The sequence below is a fragment of the Ostrea edulis genome, chromosome 8, assembly GCF_947568905.1.
Source record: "Ostrea edulis chromosome 8, xbOstEdul1.1, whole genome shotgun sequence".
NCBI classification, from domain to species: domain Eukaryota; kingdom Metazoa; phylum Mollusca; class Bivalvia; order Ostreida; family Ostreidae; genus Ostrea; species Ostrea edulis.
This window is the reverse complement of record NC_079171.1, coordinates 40,312,113-40,328,083: the sequence shown is the minus strand read 5'-3', so window position 1 is coordinate 40,328,083 and position 15,971 is coordinate 40,312,113. Positions and strand designations below refer to the sequence as shown.

The window sequence follows — 15,971 nt, the reverse complement described above, 5'->3', positions numbered from 1 at the left end:
TAGTTTCACTTTATAATGCGTCCATTAATCCATGACACAGTCATCATTACATACCTACAAATGGCATCAGGATAATTGGGACAGGTTTGAATTGTACAGGCACCAATCAAACAGGCTATGGCTATGCAAGCTAAAAAAAACAGATCAACGTTAGTGATCACGATATGACCATATAATAGTGTTGTAGTGAACGTCTCATTAAAGACTACTGTGTACAATCGTACAACCAACAAGCTAGATTACAGGAGAACGTCAACACTCCCAGTCAGAATTTACACGTTATCCAAACACATTTGTCTGTGTCTGATTTCATCAATTTTCCTGAATGATTCACTCGTATTTAGATTTCACCATCTTAAGTTGAAGTGTAACACATTCTGAACTTTTCATGGCCCTAACCAGCACAAGGCTTCGTTATCATACCAACCTCTACCGCATCACGAGACTTTTGTTTTTAAGGCCATGCCAAAATAAAGTAAACACGTGTCTTTCACTACAAAAGGGTAAAAATGTGTAAATATATTGAGAGTTAATAGAACTATACTTTCCTTTAGGTTCGCAGACCGTTTCACAAAGGGATTTTGTTTTGAAATTGTTTGCATTTCCTCCGCAACAACCATACGTAAAGCGGCGGCATCTTCCTCTCTTAGCGTCGTAGTAATACCGTGGACACGTTCCTTTACAATCACCAGCATCGGGTGACAGGGAACAGATATCATCAGCTGAAATGGATTTAATATCATGTTTCAAAGCTAATTAGGTATAAGCATGCCCATCATTCATACACTGTATATTATGAACGTCAAAATACAGATGTTTTCTCATTGAACCCATGTATACAACAGGGAGCGCTAGGTTTATATTGTGCATAGTTAGAATGTTAGTAGATCTGTGATGAAAAAAAGGAAAGGAAAAAAATCGGTATGAAAAAAGTTGCCTATCTTTGCGATTTAGCATTAAAATATCGATTTTGAAATATTTGTTTATCCACATGAACCAAACCCGATCAATTTTACAGATATATCTTCCCTGCGTCTGCTCTAGAGGACCAAACTATAACCAGCCACTAGCAAAACGATGTGCATGCAGGAGTAGTTCGAAAAATGAATCCAGCGATGTTTGTACATGAATTTCGATTCAGTAGTGAGAAATATTAAATCCAATTGGTCAGAAGTCATTCAAGATTATATCAATTATCATCAATGTTGTATCATAAATAAGTGAACAATCTTAATTTTTTTTTGCACTGTCGCCACACTTTACATATACTGAGAGAGAGAGAGAGAGAGAGAGAGAGAGAGAGAGAGAGAGAGAGAGAGAGAGAGCAATCTACTTACCTAAATCCACCAAGCGGAGCCCGACTGATACAACCTTGAAAACAAAACACGAATTAATCAAACAGGCCTTAAATTCACATACGTTTTATGTATGATCAAATGCATGAATACTGTCTAAATTAAAGTATTTAAGATAGTGCAGCATAACTACTAAAATCCCGTTATTGGTTACGTACATTTCTACTTTAACCAGCTGTAATCAATGATTTCACGGTTTCATTTTCTAAGTGAACTCCTTTCAAGAAGGGGAACATAAGGAATCTTGACTGTCTAATAAGTTGTATAAAGAATACAAAAATTATATTAGAGCAAACACAGAGCCCTGTAGACACGGTATGGACAAATGCCTATAAGTAAACATTTTCTGTTGACCAGTGACTGCGCCTAGAATTCTTTATCTTGATCAAGTAAACGGAAGAATCCGAGCTCAAAATGAAATAAAATAAAATTGCCCGAAACTCCAGCTACATTGTGATATCAACTTATTCAATGACGGATCCAGAGGGAGATTCCGGGAATTGGACCCCCCCCCCCCCTCCCATTTCGTAAAAAAAAATGCTAAAAAGGTAAAGATAACGCATTCTTAGGGTGGAACCCCCTTTGAAAACCAACATTAATGGTAGAACCCCCCTTACAAAATTCCTGGACCCGCCCCTGTTATTTGTCAGTAGACTGCGTTGATATCGAACAAATGTTATTCACTGGACATGCTCTCATGTACAAATATACAATCAGCTGAGAGACATAAACACCACATACATAAATCATTCGTTTCCTTTTTGCCTCCATAGCAATTCTCTCCTCGTCATATTTTTTTTAAATACACAGTTTCATTATAATTAATCCCCGTATTACATCAGATGTATTTTAGAAATTAATTCATATAAAATGATAGCGATTCCTGCTTATTTGATAAAATATAAAGCAAGTTGAAGCAGTTTTACAGCTAAGAAATCAGTCAGGTTAGCGTAGTGGTTAAAATGTTCGCCTCCAAATCTGCAGGCCCGGGTTCGATTCTTGATCTGACGCCGCCTCAACCCTTAGACGTTTAACACAGGTAGAAATTGTCCCTTCACTAAGTGTCAGGTATTAGGTCACAGGTCGCATCAGGCATTAAAGGGGGATACTTAAGAACCACGACTGATCAAGTTCATTTATTTCGCTCACACCATCGATCAGTGGTACATAAGGTACAAGCAATAAGCCGCAAGCGCAATGTGTAAGTAAAAATTAGCGACCCTTTTCTTAGATGTTAACCGCTCTATATGAGTAAAATAACCTGAAATAAGACGTAAAACATAATGAAAAGGTGGAGATAACAGCGATCAATCTCATTACTCCTAGAAAAAATACAAAATTAAAAAGACAAACATGGAGCCTGGGCATCACAGAGGTGGAATCAGGTGCCCTGGAGGGGTAATCATCCTCTGTGGACCGGTCACACCCACCGTGACCCCTTTATCTTGACGGAGTTAAAAAAAAAACCATTAAAAAGAAAATCCTCACTAGTCGATTTTTGTGGTACATGTAACGCAGTGTCTAAACCTACTTTATATGTTATAAATTTAAAAAACCAAAAAAAAAAAACCAAAAACCTTCCCATTATTGAATCATGTTGATAAAAGCTACTTACTACCAACAGTACCGTCAAATATGACAAATTCATACTTTGATTTTCTCTGCACAATCACAAGATTACTGACTTCCTAACAGAACGTACTATCCTATTTAATTTAATGGTATTGAGTATGATTCTTATATCAACCAAATATTGATGTAGGCTAACACATGATTATTAAAGTCACATCTAATGCACATTTACAGCTGTCAATACATTTCTTCTTAAGTCAATTACGCAGGATTTTATAGGAAGTAACATAATGTCCATTAAAATAATTCGATGGAACTTGAAATTACGGCTCGTATGTTTCTGTACGGTGAGAAAGCTGCATACTTCAAGACTAACAAATCCAGATGGAAATGAACTAGATCTATTGAAGAATGTATTTTACTTATATAATTTCGACTAGTAACTATATCATACAATATCTCTTTCGGAACCCCCCCCCCCTCCCCCAACTTTTACAGTCGACAGCAATGGAAAAAAACAAAGACATAAAACTGCTTTTTATTGATTTAAACCTGAATTATTCCAGGCTATAAATCTGTTATCTTGATCCATGGGCAAAAACAAATCTAATATACATCATGATTTATAGCATACTATCCCTTAAATTGACGTCAAGCACACAGGTGCTCCTCGTCATTTCGATCGTTCAGTAGTAGGAAATTTCATCAATGATCTTCAATTTCTTTAACCGTTTGATTGTGATCATATATGACCAATTTAGAATTAAATAAACACAAAAAAGTACTCAAAACCTTCTTCGTGACAACCATATTTGAGTTGGAATTTGAAAATTAAAGTTGGGATCTTAAATCATGTTCCCAGGTCGTCAAATTTTCGTCGCCGATTTTCTTTAACAAGAGCCACACCGCCATAAAGCTGAGTTTTTATCAGTCAAACATTTTCTATTGTTAGGGCCTGTGTTCATTGTCAAAATGTGCACATCAATTTAGTGTTAATTTGTTACAAATACGGTAAACGTTGGAATCGAAATGTATATTGATTCCTAAACGTGTTTTACCAACCTGTCAGAATTTTAACATTTCTCAAATTTTAATTGCGTGATAAGTCTTACGAAAGAGCTTTTCTTTGGTTCAAAGTTTTGATATTGTGACCTTCACTATGGAGTTTTCCTTTAATAAATTTTTTTACTTAGGCAATATTTTATCTACTAGTTAAGCCTTTCTCTACCGGCAATATTTAGAGGTTTTTCAAGACTAAATGACAATATTTTTAAATCGATTTCATTAAACAATAAAATGCTTTTATTGTTGTTTTATCGGGTGATGAAGGAGTTAGCATTGCAGGGGGAAAAAAATTCAGTGTATATATACATATATATTACGACCCCTCTCACTACATTAAAGTAAAAAAAAAAAAAAAAAAAACCCAGAGATTATAATAAATGTATGAGGTGATGCGTCCTTTAAGGTACTACAAAAGCACCACAATCAAATCAATCAATTTTATTGACAAATATAATTGTTGGTTGATAAAGCAACAATACTTATCGTACAATTTTGACCATAATTTGCCTTTTTGCATCAATTTGACACCATTTCAACATAATTACATACATGTAGCATGATTGATTGATGTTTTCCGTCACACTCAACAATTTTTCAGTGATGAATAGTGAATGTCATAATTCAAAACGTTATAATACTTAAGATATTTTTTTATAACAATTATGATGAATATAATGAAGAATTAACAACTCCGTTTACCTGATCAGGATATAGGGCTCACGGCTGTTGTGACCGGTACACAGGGGATGATTACTCCTCCTAGGCACCTGATGCCCAACTCTCTATTTTGTATTGCTTCTAGGAATTATGAGATTTATCACTGTTCGTTATCTTCAGCTTTCATTTATGTTAAAGCATCCTTAGCTGGCGTAAATTCAATCAAGTTTGTTGAAATCCTGAACGCCGACGACAGGATGGGGCCAAAATAGATCGGTTTTGGTACAGAAATCAAAATTTATACACCCAAATTAAAGATTATCATGTTCCTGTAAGAGATATTTTGATGATTCCTTTCCAGATCTCAAAATGTTCCGTAAAAAATTGTAAAACTTGTGACATACTGATCAGTAGCAATTCATTCAGTAGTAATCTCACTGGACGTAGTTTGATAATTTGACTTGTAAACCTCCTGATGTTGTCTACGCTATTGTATGTAACCTATCTGGCTTAATTTATGTTTTGAGAAACTTGGGGTTCTCTTAATAAAAGAATATCGGGGCACATATTTAAAAAAAATGATGATAAACCAACTTCATTATAAGCATCTCAACTTCCCATACGTATGCAGTAATAATCCATAATCACCTGCATATGGTGTTTACATCTCTCAATTGATTCGATACGCAAGAGCTTGTTCTGCGTATGGTAAGTTTTTAAATCGAAGCAGGCTACTGACAAACAAGTTGATGGTACAGGGGTTTCAAAAGTCTCGACTGAAGTCAGCATTTCGCAAATTCTATGGTCGTTATAACGATCTAGTTTGCCAATACAACGTATCACTGGGTCAAATGCTGTCTGACGTGTTTCATGCCGATTGTTGGTCGTTCTTGGCACACTACGGATAACTCCGTTAACCTGATCACAGGCTTTCAAGTGACATTTTGCCAAAAATAAGGGCCATTTTAGGGCAAAATTATCAAAAAATAAGGGTGTTTTTTAAAAAGATGTTTAAGGGCTTTTAAGACGAAAATAGGGTTAAATTTATAAATTAATAGGAAAGAAAAAATGTTTTACTCACCATTTGCAAGAGCAATAATACAAAAACTAATTACCCACTCGGAAGATCATACCAGTGGTCATCAACAGCCAAATTCGGCATTCAGCACAAACCATGATATAATTCAGGTGGACTCCCATGGCTCACAACCAATGCTGAATATAGCTGATAACCATCAAGATGTCTTCTGAGATGTACATTTAATCAACATAATCATTTTCTGAAAGTATACTAAGACTAAATTTAATAAATTCCAACACTTACTTTATGTCAAATTTATTTAAACTTACAAAATTTGAAAATGTAGGAATTTCAACAAAAAATTAGGGCTTTTTTAGGATTCTAAAGCTCAAATAAGGAAAATAAGGGCTATTGTAGAAAAAATAAGGGCCCGCTTGAAAGCCTGTGATGAAGATATAGGGCTCACGGCTTGTGTGACCGGTCGACAGGGGATGTTCACCCCTCCTAGGCACCTGATTCCACCTCTGGTATATCCAGGGGTCCGTGTTATAGGAGTTATGAGATTGATCACTATTATTTATCTTCACATTTCAGATCAGAGTTTGACAATGGAATTTATAGGAAAAGATTTTTTAACAGCTTCTCAAGAAGAGCAAAGCCATGATTTATCATATTTATATGAAAGCATCGTCAGGTAGTGTAGATTCAATTTTGTTCAAATCATGGCTCCTGGGTTTAGGGTGGTGCCAGAAAATGGGATCAAAATTGTATGTAGGCATACATGTATATAGGGGAAAAATCTGCTATGGAGAACAGCTGGGTCAAGTGAAACAGTTGAGCGTTGTGGTCCATGGGCCTCTTGTTAAAAGTCATTATATGCTGTGTATTAATGAATTGATTGTATTTTTACAGGAGTATGTAAACTTCCTATTACAGACCAAAATTCAGCATATTTCCGTGGATCAATTTACAAGATCAGGAAATACAGGTTTGTTAGTTGATATAATCCTGATGAACAGTGAAAAAGAGGTGCAAAATTGTTTACCTTGCTAAAAAATGAAGAATGAGGAACTTAAATTAGAACATATCGATTTCATTTCTAAAGTGAAAAATGTACATTTTTTGCTGTAATAGGCAATATTTCCCATTTAAATTCTAAGTTCCCCTGAGCCAAAGAGCTTCTTTTTTTTGTTCGAGGGGTGTCTTAGCCGAGTTTTACTAAACATCGTAGATGTAAATCGAAACATACGCGTAGATTATGCTCATTTTGCGTTTTACTAAAGGTCGTATCTTACCATTTGGCGTAGATTATACGTCAGATTTTTCATGTAATGTTAAACAGCCGTAGCCTACGACAACGTAGCATTATTAAATGACGGTATACTTTTTCTCTCCAAAAAGCACTTCGTCGTGAAAGGGTTCTCCGTTATAGAAGTAAAAGCGTTGAACGTTTTAGATGATGTAAACCTGATTTCCAGGTACAGATTTCCAAGGAGAATAATTCTCCCGAGAGCTCATTGATGGTGTCGACGCCAATAAAAGACCCTTTACAAACCAATCCCAATCAATACGCAACTTCCGAAATATCAGCTCTTCTGTGATGGTGGTACATTCAGTGTTCTGTTGAACGTTTGGGTGGGTACAAGATGTATACATATACTATAGACTAGCTATGTAAATACGGATAAAAGTAATGAAAGTGTAAATGTTGTTTATATCAGCCATTGGTATACATTAAACTGACCATACATGTATCAAGAACAATATTTGTTTGAATTAGGCCATGAAATTATTTTTTATTTCCTTCTCTGCACAAGTGATATTTTAATCTAAGAAAAACGGTGATGATCGATTTTTGTTTGAACTATTTTATTATTAAAACAGGGGATGCTTACTCCTCCTAGGTACCTGGTCCCACCTCTGGTGTGTCCAGGGGTCCGTGTTTGCTCAACTATCTATTTTGTATTGCTTGTAGGAGTTATGAGATTGATCACTGTTGGTTATATTCACCTTGCATATTAATAAACCTACTAATATTGTGTGTCCCTGCAGTTTGGGTGATTGCATGTTGTCTGATAATCGGCCTTTAGGTAATGTATGAAGGCAAGCGATAAGCATTTGTACCTATCTCAAGTTCTCCCATCAATGACGCGCCTCTCTAGCCATGGTCTAACCCACCACCGACGTACGGTTTAACATAACTTTATTGTTAAAAGTTAATACAAATAACAAGAACACAACACAAATAGGTGTTAACGGGTCACAAAACTTGATTATTAAATGTGTTAACAAAAAAACACAAGTTACGTCAACTGACAGATAGGAAGTCATATATGATGTTTCTTTTCATACCGTGACCTTTTAACTTTCATATCAAGGCCAAATGATTAGCAAACTCCTCTAGCAAGGAGATTATTAGGAAATCATATATGATCTTTCTTTTTCAAACATGACCTTTGACCTTAACTTATCTATCAATAGCAGCATCCTGCCATGGAACACTCCCAGCAGGGCTGTTAAAGTATTTCATTAAGTAATGGCGCTGCTTTTCCCCCTCTGCAGTCTGCCTTGGTCCGCGACCAGCAGCCTCAACTTCTGCCATGACTGCGCCATCCCTCCATGCTCCTGGGATAATATTGTGATTGTCCCCTTCTATATCCAAGTTGGCATTCTGTAGGTTAGGGTATCGCATTCTCATGATATTGTGCAATGTCAGACAGCCCGTAACAATCCATACCGTTGCTGGTGGTTTAGTGTTCATTGTTGTCAGCAGACAACGGAACCTGTTGGCCAAAATTCCAAAAGCATTCTCCACCACCCTCCTGGCCCGTGAGCACCGAGAGTTAAAGATCCTTTCCTCTCGGAGCATGTAACGCTTGGAGAATGGCTTCATGCAGTAGGGTCGCAGGGGAAAGGCATCGTCTGCCACTATAAAGTATGGCGTGTCTCTGTCGTCGTTTGGCAGAGGGTCGGGCTGGGGGAACCCAAGCCTCCCTTCCCTAAGCGCGGGCTCCAGAACATATCCGTTGAAAACACCTGCATCTGACGCTGAGCCATTTGACCCCACGTCAGCCCATAAAAATTTATAGTCTGCATCAACCACTCATAGCAGGACCATTGAGAAGAAGCCTTTGTAGTTGTAGTATAGGGTGCCTGTCTGCGGTGGCTTCTTTATGGCGATATGCTTGCCATCAATTGCGCCACAACAATGTGGAAAGTTCCACCGGTCCTGGAAGCGTTGAGCAACCACTGCCCATTCAGCTGGTGTGCGTGGCGTGCGGAAGACCTCATCACGGTATTCTTCCAGTATAGCTCGACAGACCTCTGGCACGAACAGGGAAATCGTGTTGTGGGCAACACGAAAATCAAAGGCTAGCGACTTGTACGAGTTCCCGGTTGCCAAGAAGCGGAGGGTGATGGCTAGCTTTAAGCCTGGTTTCAAGGATGGCCGCTGTCTGTAAACAAATAAAAAAGATAACATTTTACTACAGAAATATAGAACTTTTCAAATACAATTTAACTATGTAACCATTTAACGATTTAAAAATATAACAATAATTTAACAATAATAGTATTTTTAGAACACTTACGTGTCTGGCTTTTCAATGCGTGGTCCCACCCGCTGCAGTAGTTCATGGAACATTGCGGGTTCCATTCGGAGGAAGGACTTGAAGTCTCCTTCATGCTCCCTCTCGCGTGTGGACGAGAGTATGTTTTGCGTCTCACTGTGTGTAATAGTTCTACAAAGGGAAAGAACTATTGGGCAACTCAGAAATTGAGTATTCCGAATCAGTTGCAGGTACGTGCATCAAAATGCATGCATCACCAATGTAAACATGTTTGAATTGTCTCCCTTTGAAATGAATTGATTATATTAACAATTGAATTGGTGCACGCATTAACTTTCACACCCGATGTCGAGTGTTTGTCGATGGAATTGTCACCACGACTTAGGTTTGTCGCGGCCGGGATTCGAACCCCGGCCTTCCGCATGCGAGACGAACGCTCTAACCTCTAGAACACTCCATAAATATATCTCATATCTTTCATAAAAAATCTTATGAATGATATAAAGATATATCTCGCGTCAACTTTTAACTTTATGAGATATCTTATAAAAGTTATGAGATGTAAAAATGGAATTATAAAGGGGGGACTTACTAGGTTTATTTAACAAACCAAAAAGATAAACCCTCTATTTCTGCTCAAACAAAGGGACTTTAAAGCAATTAGTATATCATAATATGAGAAATGAAAATTTGTTATTCTTTTATCAATGGTTTTTTTTTTTTAGATAAAAATTTAGGCGTTGTGCACATTGCGATATCTCTCAAAAGCTGATTACTTCTCCGAAATGGGCGGTGTTTCAAAGGCATCTGTGTGCGTGATCCTACGTCGGGTGTGCAGAGCTTTGAATATGTTCCTTATTCAAAGGCATCTGTGTGCGTGATCCTACCTCGGGTGTGCAGAGCTTTGAATATGTTCCTTAACAACATTGCTTTTCCTAAAGATGCATCAATGCTAAATGAAATGAAGAAGGAGTTCCATGGGATAGCCAGAGTCCCGAATGTCGTAGGCGCCATAGATGGGACGCTTATTCCTATCCGAGGAATAAGTGGTGATATGGAGCCTGTGTTTGTGTCCAAGAAAAATGTCCATGCCTTGAATGCAAATATGGGGTACTTTCATTCTTATCAATGCTGCCCCAATGCAGTTGTGAATCTTTTCTTTGCACTGGTCTAAAAGATACACACAATCAAAACTTTATTTATTTTTATATTTAAAAAAATATATTTTACGAATTGATCGGATGCGCTAAATTGTTTAAAATTAATCTACACTAAAAAAAATAAATAAAATACCCCCAAACATTCAGATTACCAGTATATATATATAAGGTAACTGTAGTCTTCAATGCATTATATGACAAATAAATATATCACTTATCTATTTGTATTAAAGGTTCATTAACATCAACTGCAGATTTCCTGGGAACACCCATGATTCTTACATATCCAACAATTCCAGTCTGCCTGAAATCTTACCAAGAGGAGGGTGATTACATGGAGATTCTCTTAAGGATAACATGATGACTCCATTTAGTACCCCATCCACACCTGTCGAGGAACGTTACAATGTGGCATACTGTAAGACCAGAAATATGGTGGAACGAGCCTATGGGGTGCTGTTAAAGTCAAATTTTCAACTGCATGTATCCTTAAAAGACACTATTAATACCAGTAAGTAACAAGAGGCCCAGGGGCCTTATAGGTCACCTGAGTATCATGTAAAAACAGAAGATTTTCAAAGAAATATTGCATTTTCACTATATAATCAATCAGCCCCGCCTTTGCACCAGAACCCCTGACCCAGGGGCCATGAATTTCAGTTTGAAAGAAGCATCCTTGATCATCATTATCATACTATTAGTTTGTCTACTTAATACCCAGCCACAGAGGAGATTTTCAAAGAAATAAAATGCATTTTCACTATATGATCAATAGGGCCCCACCCTAATACCAGAACCCCTGACCCAGGGGCCATGAATTTTACAATTTTCAAAGAGGCATCCTTGCTCATCATAACCATGCTATTGGTTTGTCTACTTAATGCCCAAGGACAGAGAAGAAGATTTTCAAAGAAATAATGCATTTTCACTATATGACTTATAGAGCCCCCCCCCCCCCCCCCCCAACACACCAGAATCCATGATCCAGGGGCCATGAATTTCACAATTTTTAAAGAGGCATCCTTGCTCATCATTACCATGCTATTAGTTTGTCTACTTAATACCCAGAGACAGAGAAGAAGATTTTCAAAGAATTTCTACATTTTCACTATATGACCAATAGAGCCCCACCCTAACACAAGAACCCCTGCCCCAGGGGCCATGAATTTCACAATTTTGGTAGAGGGCTCAACGCTCATTATAATTATGCCCACAGTTTGGCTTCTTCATGTCCAGGAGTAAAGAAGATTTTTTTTAAAATTACACTCATTTTGATGGTTTTTGCCCCACTCCTCAGGCCCCAGGGGGGCAGGGACCACGAATTTTACAATTTTTGTTCCCCTCCACCCACAGATAATATATGCCAAAATTGGTTGAAATTGGTTCAGGGGTTTCAGAGAAGAAGCTGAAAAAGTTCAAATGTTAACGCACGACGAACGACGACGGAAAAAACAGATAGCAATAGGTCACCTGAATGATTCAGGTGACCTAAAAATGAAGTAAAATTAAAGTTAACATTTTCTTATAGATGTTTACACAGTAACGTAGGTTATCTTCCCTTTAAACCAGCAAAGTGCTCCTTAGTAATTGAGACTGCACAATAAGGCAATCAATGAAATGATCCCTTTGCGACAAGGTGGTGTTGTGGCCAAACAGCAGAACAATGTTGTGTACCATGGAGCAGCTGCACAGCATTTAAGACAACAGGTCGCCTCCAAGCGTTAATAAGGTTTAAAATATAATAATAATATAAACCATGCATACGATTTATTTTTCTCACAGTCCAAGCACTGATGGACATTATAAGTAACCAAATTTCAGAAGTGACCATTCCTCTCATCTATTAAATAGATAAAATGACTATCAGAGAGCTAAGGCAACAAAATGCGTTAAGCTGTTAGCAAAAATAGGAGAGACAGAGTCTGGTGAACGGCGAACCTGTCTTTCTAGGGACGTCGTAATTCTCTTCAGTGTCTTTACTTGTTCTCTTCCTTTCCAATCTCCTTTTCAATTCAATGTCTATGTAAATTTTTATTGATTGTTAAAATAATATAGGAAACCAGTATAAACAAGGGATGTTTGTAAAACATGTATGCCCCCCCCCCCCCCCCCCCCCCCATGCACATGCATCATTTAATTGATAGTAGTATGACCAATTCTAAATATTGAGCAGACAATATTCTCCTATGTCCGGAGTTTATTGACCATGAGACCTTAAAATCAATAGGGGTCATCTACTCCTTATGTTGTACCAGTGTACCAAGTTTGGCGTCAATCAACCAAATAATTCTTGAAATATAGGAGACAATAAATACATCACTATCTCCAGACAAAAAAAAAACCCTTGACCTTGGATTGTTGTAAACGTAAAGAAGACAGTGGAGGGACTGAAGAAAAGATTGCAATCTTGAAACAACACGACTTCCAATTTAATGAAATTAGAAGACCAGATATACTTCCTACAAGTGGACTTTCTGAATCCCGTTTGCGGTATTTATACTCGCATGCGAGACCTTATGTGCGACCTGCATTTCAAGAAGAAACTTGCCCTACTCCATTAAAAGAATAACATCGATTAAAGAGTATTGATGGAATCTGAATTTCATTAATTACAAGAAATGTTTTCATATATGTAACTTGTGATTGATGAATAATGAATTCAAATGCAACCGAATACAAGTGCATGTAACTGAAGAGAATTTTAAAACAATGTCAATTGAATATCGATTTGGGGAAAAGAAATGATTGATAAATACAAACTTTAAATACAATATATCTGATATAGTATGTATCTACTGGATTAGTCACTTTATATAATGCGCAATCCCGTGGGGATCCGGGTTAAAATAAGTCCTCATTACCCCCTTGCTTGTCATAAGAGGCGACTAAATGGGGCGGTCCTTCGAATGAGACAGAAAAAACCGAGGCCCCGTGTCACAGCAGGTGTGGCACGATAAAGATCCCTCCCTGCTCAATGGCCATAAGCGTCGAGCATGGACTTAATTTTTACAGCCCTTCACCGACAGTGGTGACGGCTCCATATGAGTGAAATATTCTCGAAAGGGACATAAAGCGATACAAGCTGTAACTGACGGTAAATAAATTAGAAAATGAAAGAACAAAGTAAATATAATTATATGTGATTGAATATGTATAACTTAGGATGAATCTGAAGCAATAAACCCGTCAAATTAGCAAAAAATGTTAATTCATGAATCATTGTCATCCTGTCAGTAATTCCTGCTCGTACCTCCGATGTGCATTGACCTTGGAGGTCACCAGTTCGGAAAAAGCGAAAGAGAGACACTGAGCACGTGTTAGATTTGTAAACAGTTTAACATGCTAATTTTATAGAAAATTCACATGCAAAATTTCGTTTGAGTGGCACATTTGCGTAATTATTACCTTTTTACACTTACATAGTATTTCTAGTCCGTAATGTTTTAAAACAAACGACACGTGTAGTTACTCGCGTCAGTTTCCGTCTTTGCATATGGCCTCGGTCTCAGCAACCCAATTATGTTCTGCAATCAATGTTCCAATGTCCGTGTATACGACACAATGGCGGTTTATACGAAACGCTCATTGTAGGTATGCTCTTAAACAATATTCCCTTATTTTGCAGAATTTTTCTTCCGATCTTGGGGATTATATTAGTTATACCGGTAGGTGTTATTTGGTGAATAATTGGATAGTTGAAAAAATACCGTCAGTTACAGCTTGTATTAAACAATAATATCATGCGCAACTTCCATGAAGGATGATATGACGTTGCGCAACGTCTATGTAGAAGGATATGACGTTGCTTTGGTTTGAAGCATATATAAACCGCGTCATTCAATCGCCTGTATCTTGGAAACAAATTGCAGTTGGAGGTTCAAACTTGTAGATTTTATTTTTTAGACCATTACCATCAATTTCTAGTAATGATCTTATTTTCGATAAAAATGTCATTACGGCCCCTTTTCCCAGAGAGCGGTCCATATATATTCATGGGAAATGTTCTAATGCTTTAAACATTACCATAGTTCATAGACTTGTTCCTTCCTGCTGGTTCTTGAATCTTCCTCGTGAAAGAGACCTCCCGCATGAAAATTTTCTTTGTGGTAACATTTGTTATCAAAAAGAACTAGTTCTAATTGTAACGGGGACCGTTACATATGTTCCCCAAACCTCCCCCAATTAAAAAGTGATGTCCTTTTAAATCTATAGCAAAAAATCATTTTATTTTAGTCTTTAATTACATGTAGTACATTCAATATGGTCATTTCAGTACCAAGAAATGAAAGAAAGCGTTGCACGTGCATGCACGCGCACGCGTGTACGATTCCGAATTTTTGTTGATGTCGTTCAACAAGCATTTGTATCATATACCCACAGTATGAATTTCATAACGTTTCCACCAAATATAAGAAAGTTATAGCGATTTTAAAATCGTCCAATCAGAATTCAGCACACGTGCATACACGTGCTGAGCAGTAATTCTAACCACAGTAATTTGTAAGGAGTACCAAGACACATCTAAACCATTAATATCAATAGAATTTGATGAAAAACAAAAACCTTATCGTCCTTTAAAAATTGAACATTTAAAAAACGTTGCACGCGCATGCGCGTGTACGTTGGCATTTTTTTATTACACCAATATATAGATACACATATTGTCTACTTATGCTGTGAATATCATCTCATTCGCTTCATAAATAAGATAGTTACAAACGTTTTAGTATTATCCAATCAAAATGAAGCGCACGTGCATGCGCGTGCAAATTGGTAATTTTGACCATGCAAATCAGTTAAGGGTCTCAATATCTACCTATGATATGAATTTCAAGCCATTTCAATGAACAACAAAAAAGTTAGACTGATTCCAAAGTTAGTGTACAAATTTTGGAATGCGCGTGCACGCGCATGCGTGCGCGTGCTGACAAAATAACTATTATTTTTCATATGTACAAATCATATACTATCATCCTAATTAGGTTTTATATCGCTTCCTTCAATATTCTGATTTTCCATTTTTTGTACCAAAATTGCAATGCACGTGCGCGCGCGTGCATGCACGTGCAGACAAAATGACTATGACTATGCACATCTACAAACGCTATACTATCATCCTGGAAAGTTTCATATCAATCCCTTTTGTAGTTTCTGAGAACACTACCGGACAAAAAAGTACCGGAGAAAAAGAATAATAATAATAATAATAATAATAATAACTAGTTCTAATTGTAACGGGGACCGTTACAGATGTTCCCCAAAACCTCCCCCAATTAAAAAGTGATGTCCTTGTGAATCTATAGGAAAAAATCATTTTATTTTAGCCTTTAATTACATGTAGTACGTTCAATATGGTCATTTCAGTACCAAGAAATGAAAGAAAGCGTTGCACGTGCATACACGCGCACGCGTGTATGATTCCGAATTTTTGTTGATGTCGTTCAACAGGCATTTGTATCATATACCCACAGTATGAATTTCATAACGTTTCCACCAAATATAAGGAAGTTATAGCCATTTTAAAATCGTCCAATCAGAAATCAGCACACGTGCATGCACGTGCTGAGCAGTA

The 15,971-nt window shown here is 37.2% G+C and overlaps 1 pseudogene; it reads left to right on the top strand.

The window, feature by feature from the left end:
• Positions 1–7,067: 7,067 nt before the first annotated feature.
• Positions 7,068–15,971, top strand: part of LOC125663210 (putative nuclease HARBI1) — an 18,745-nt pseudogene continuing 9,841 nt past the window's right edge.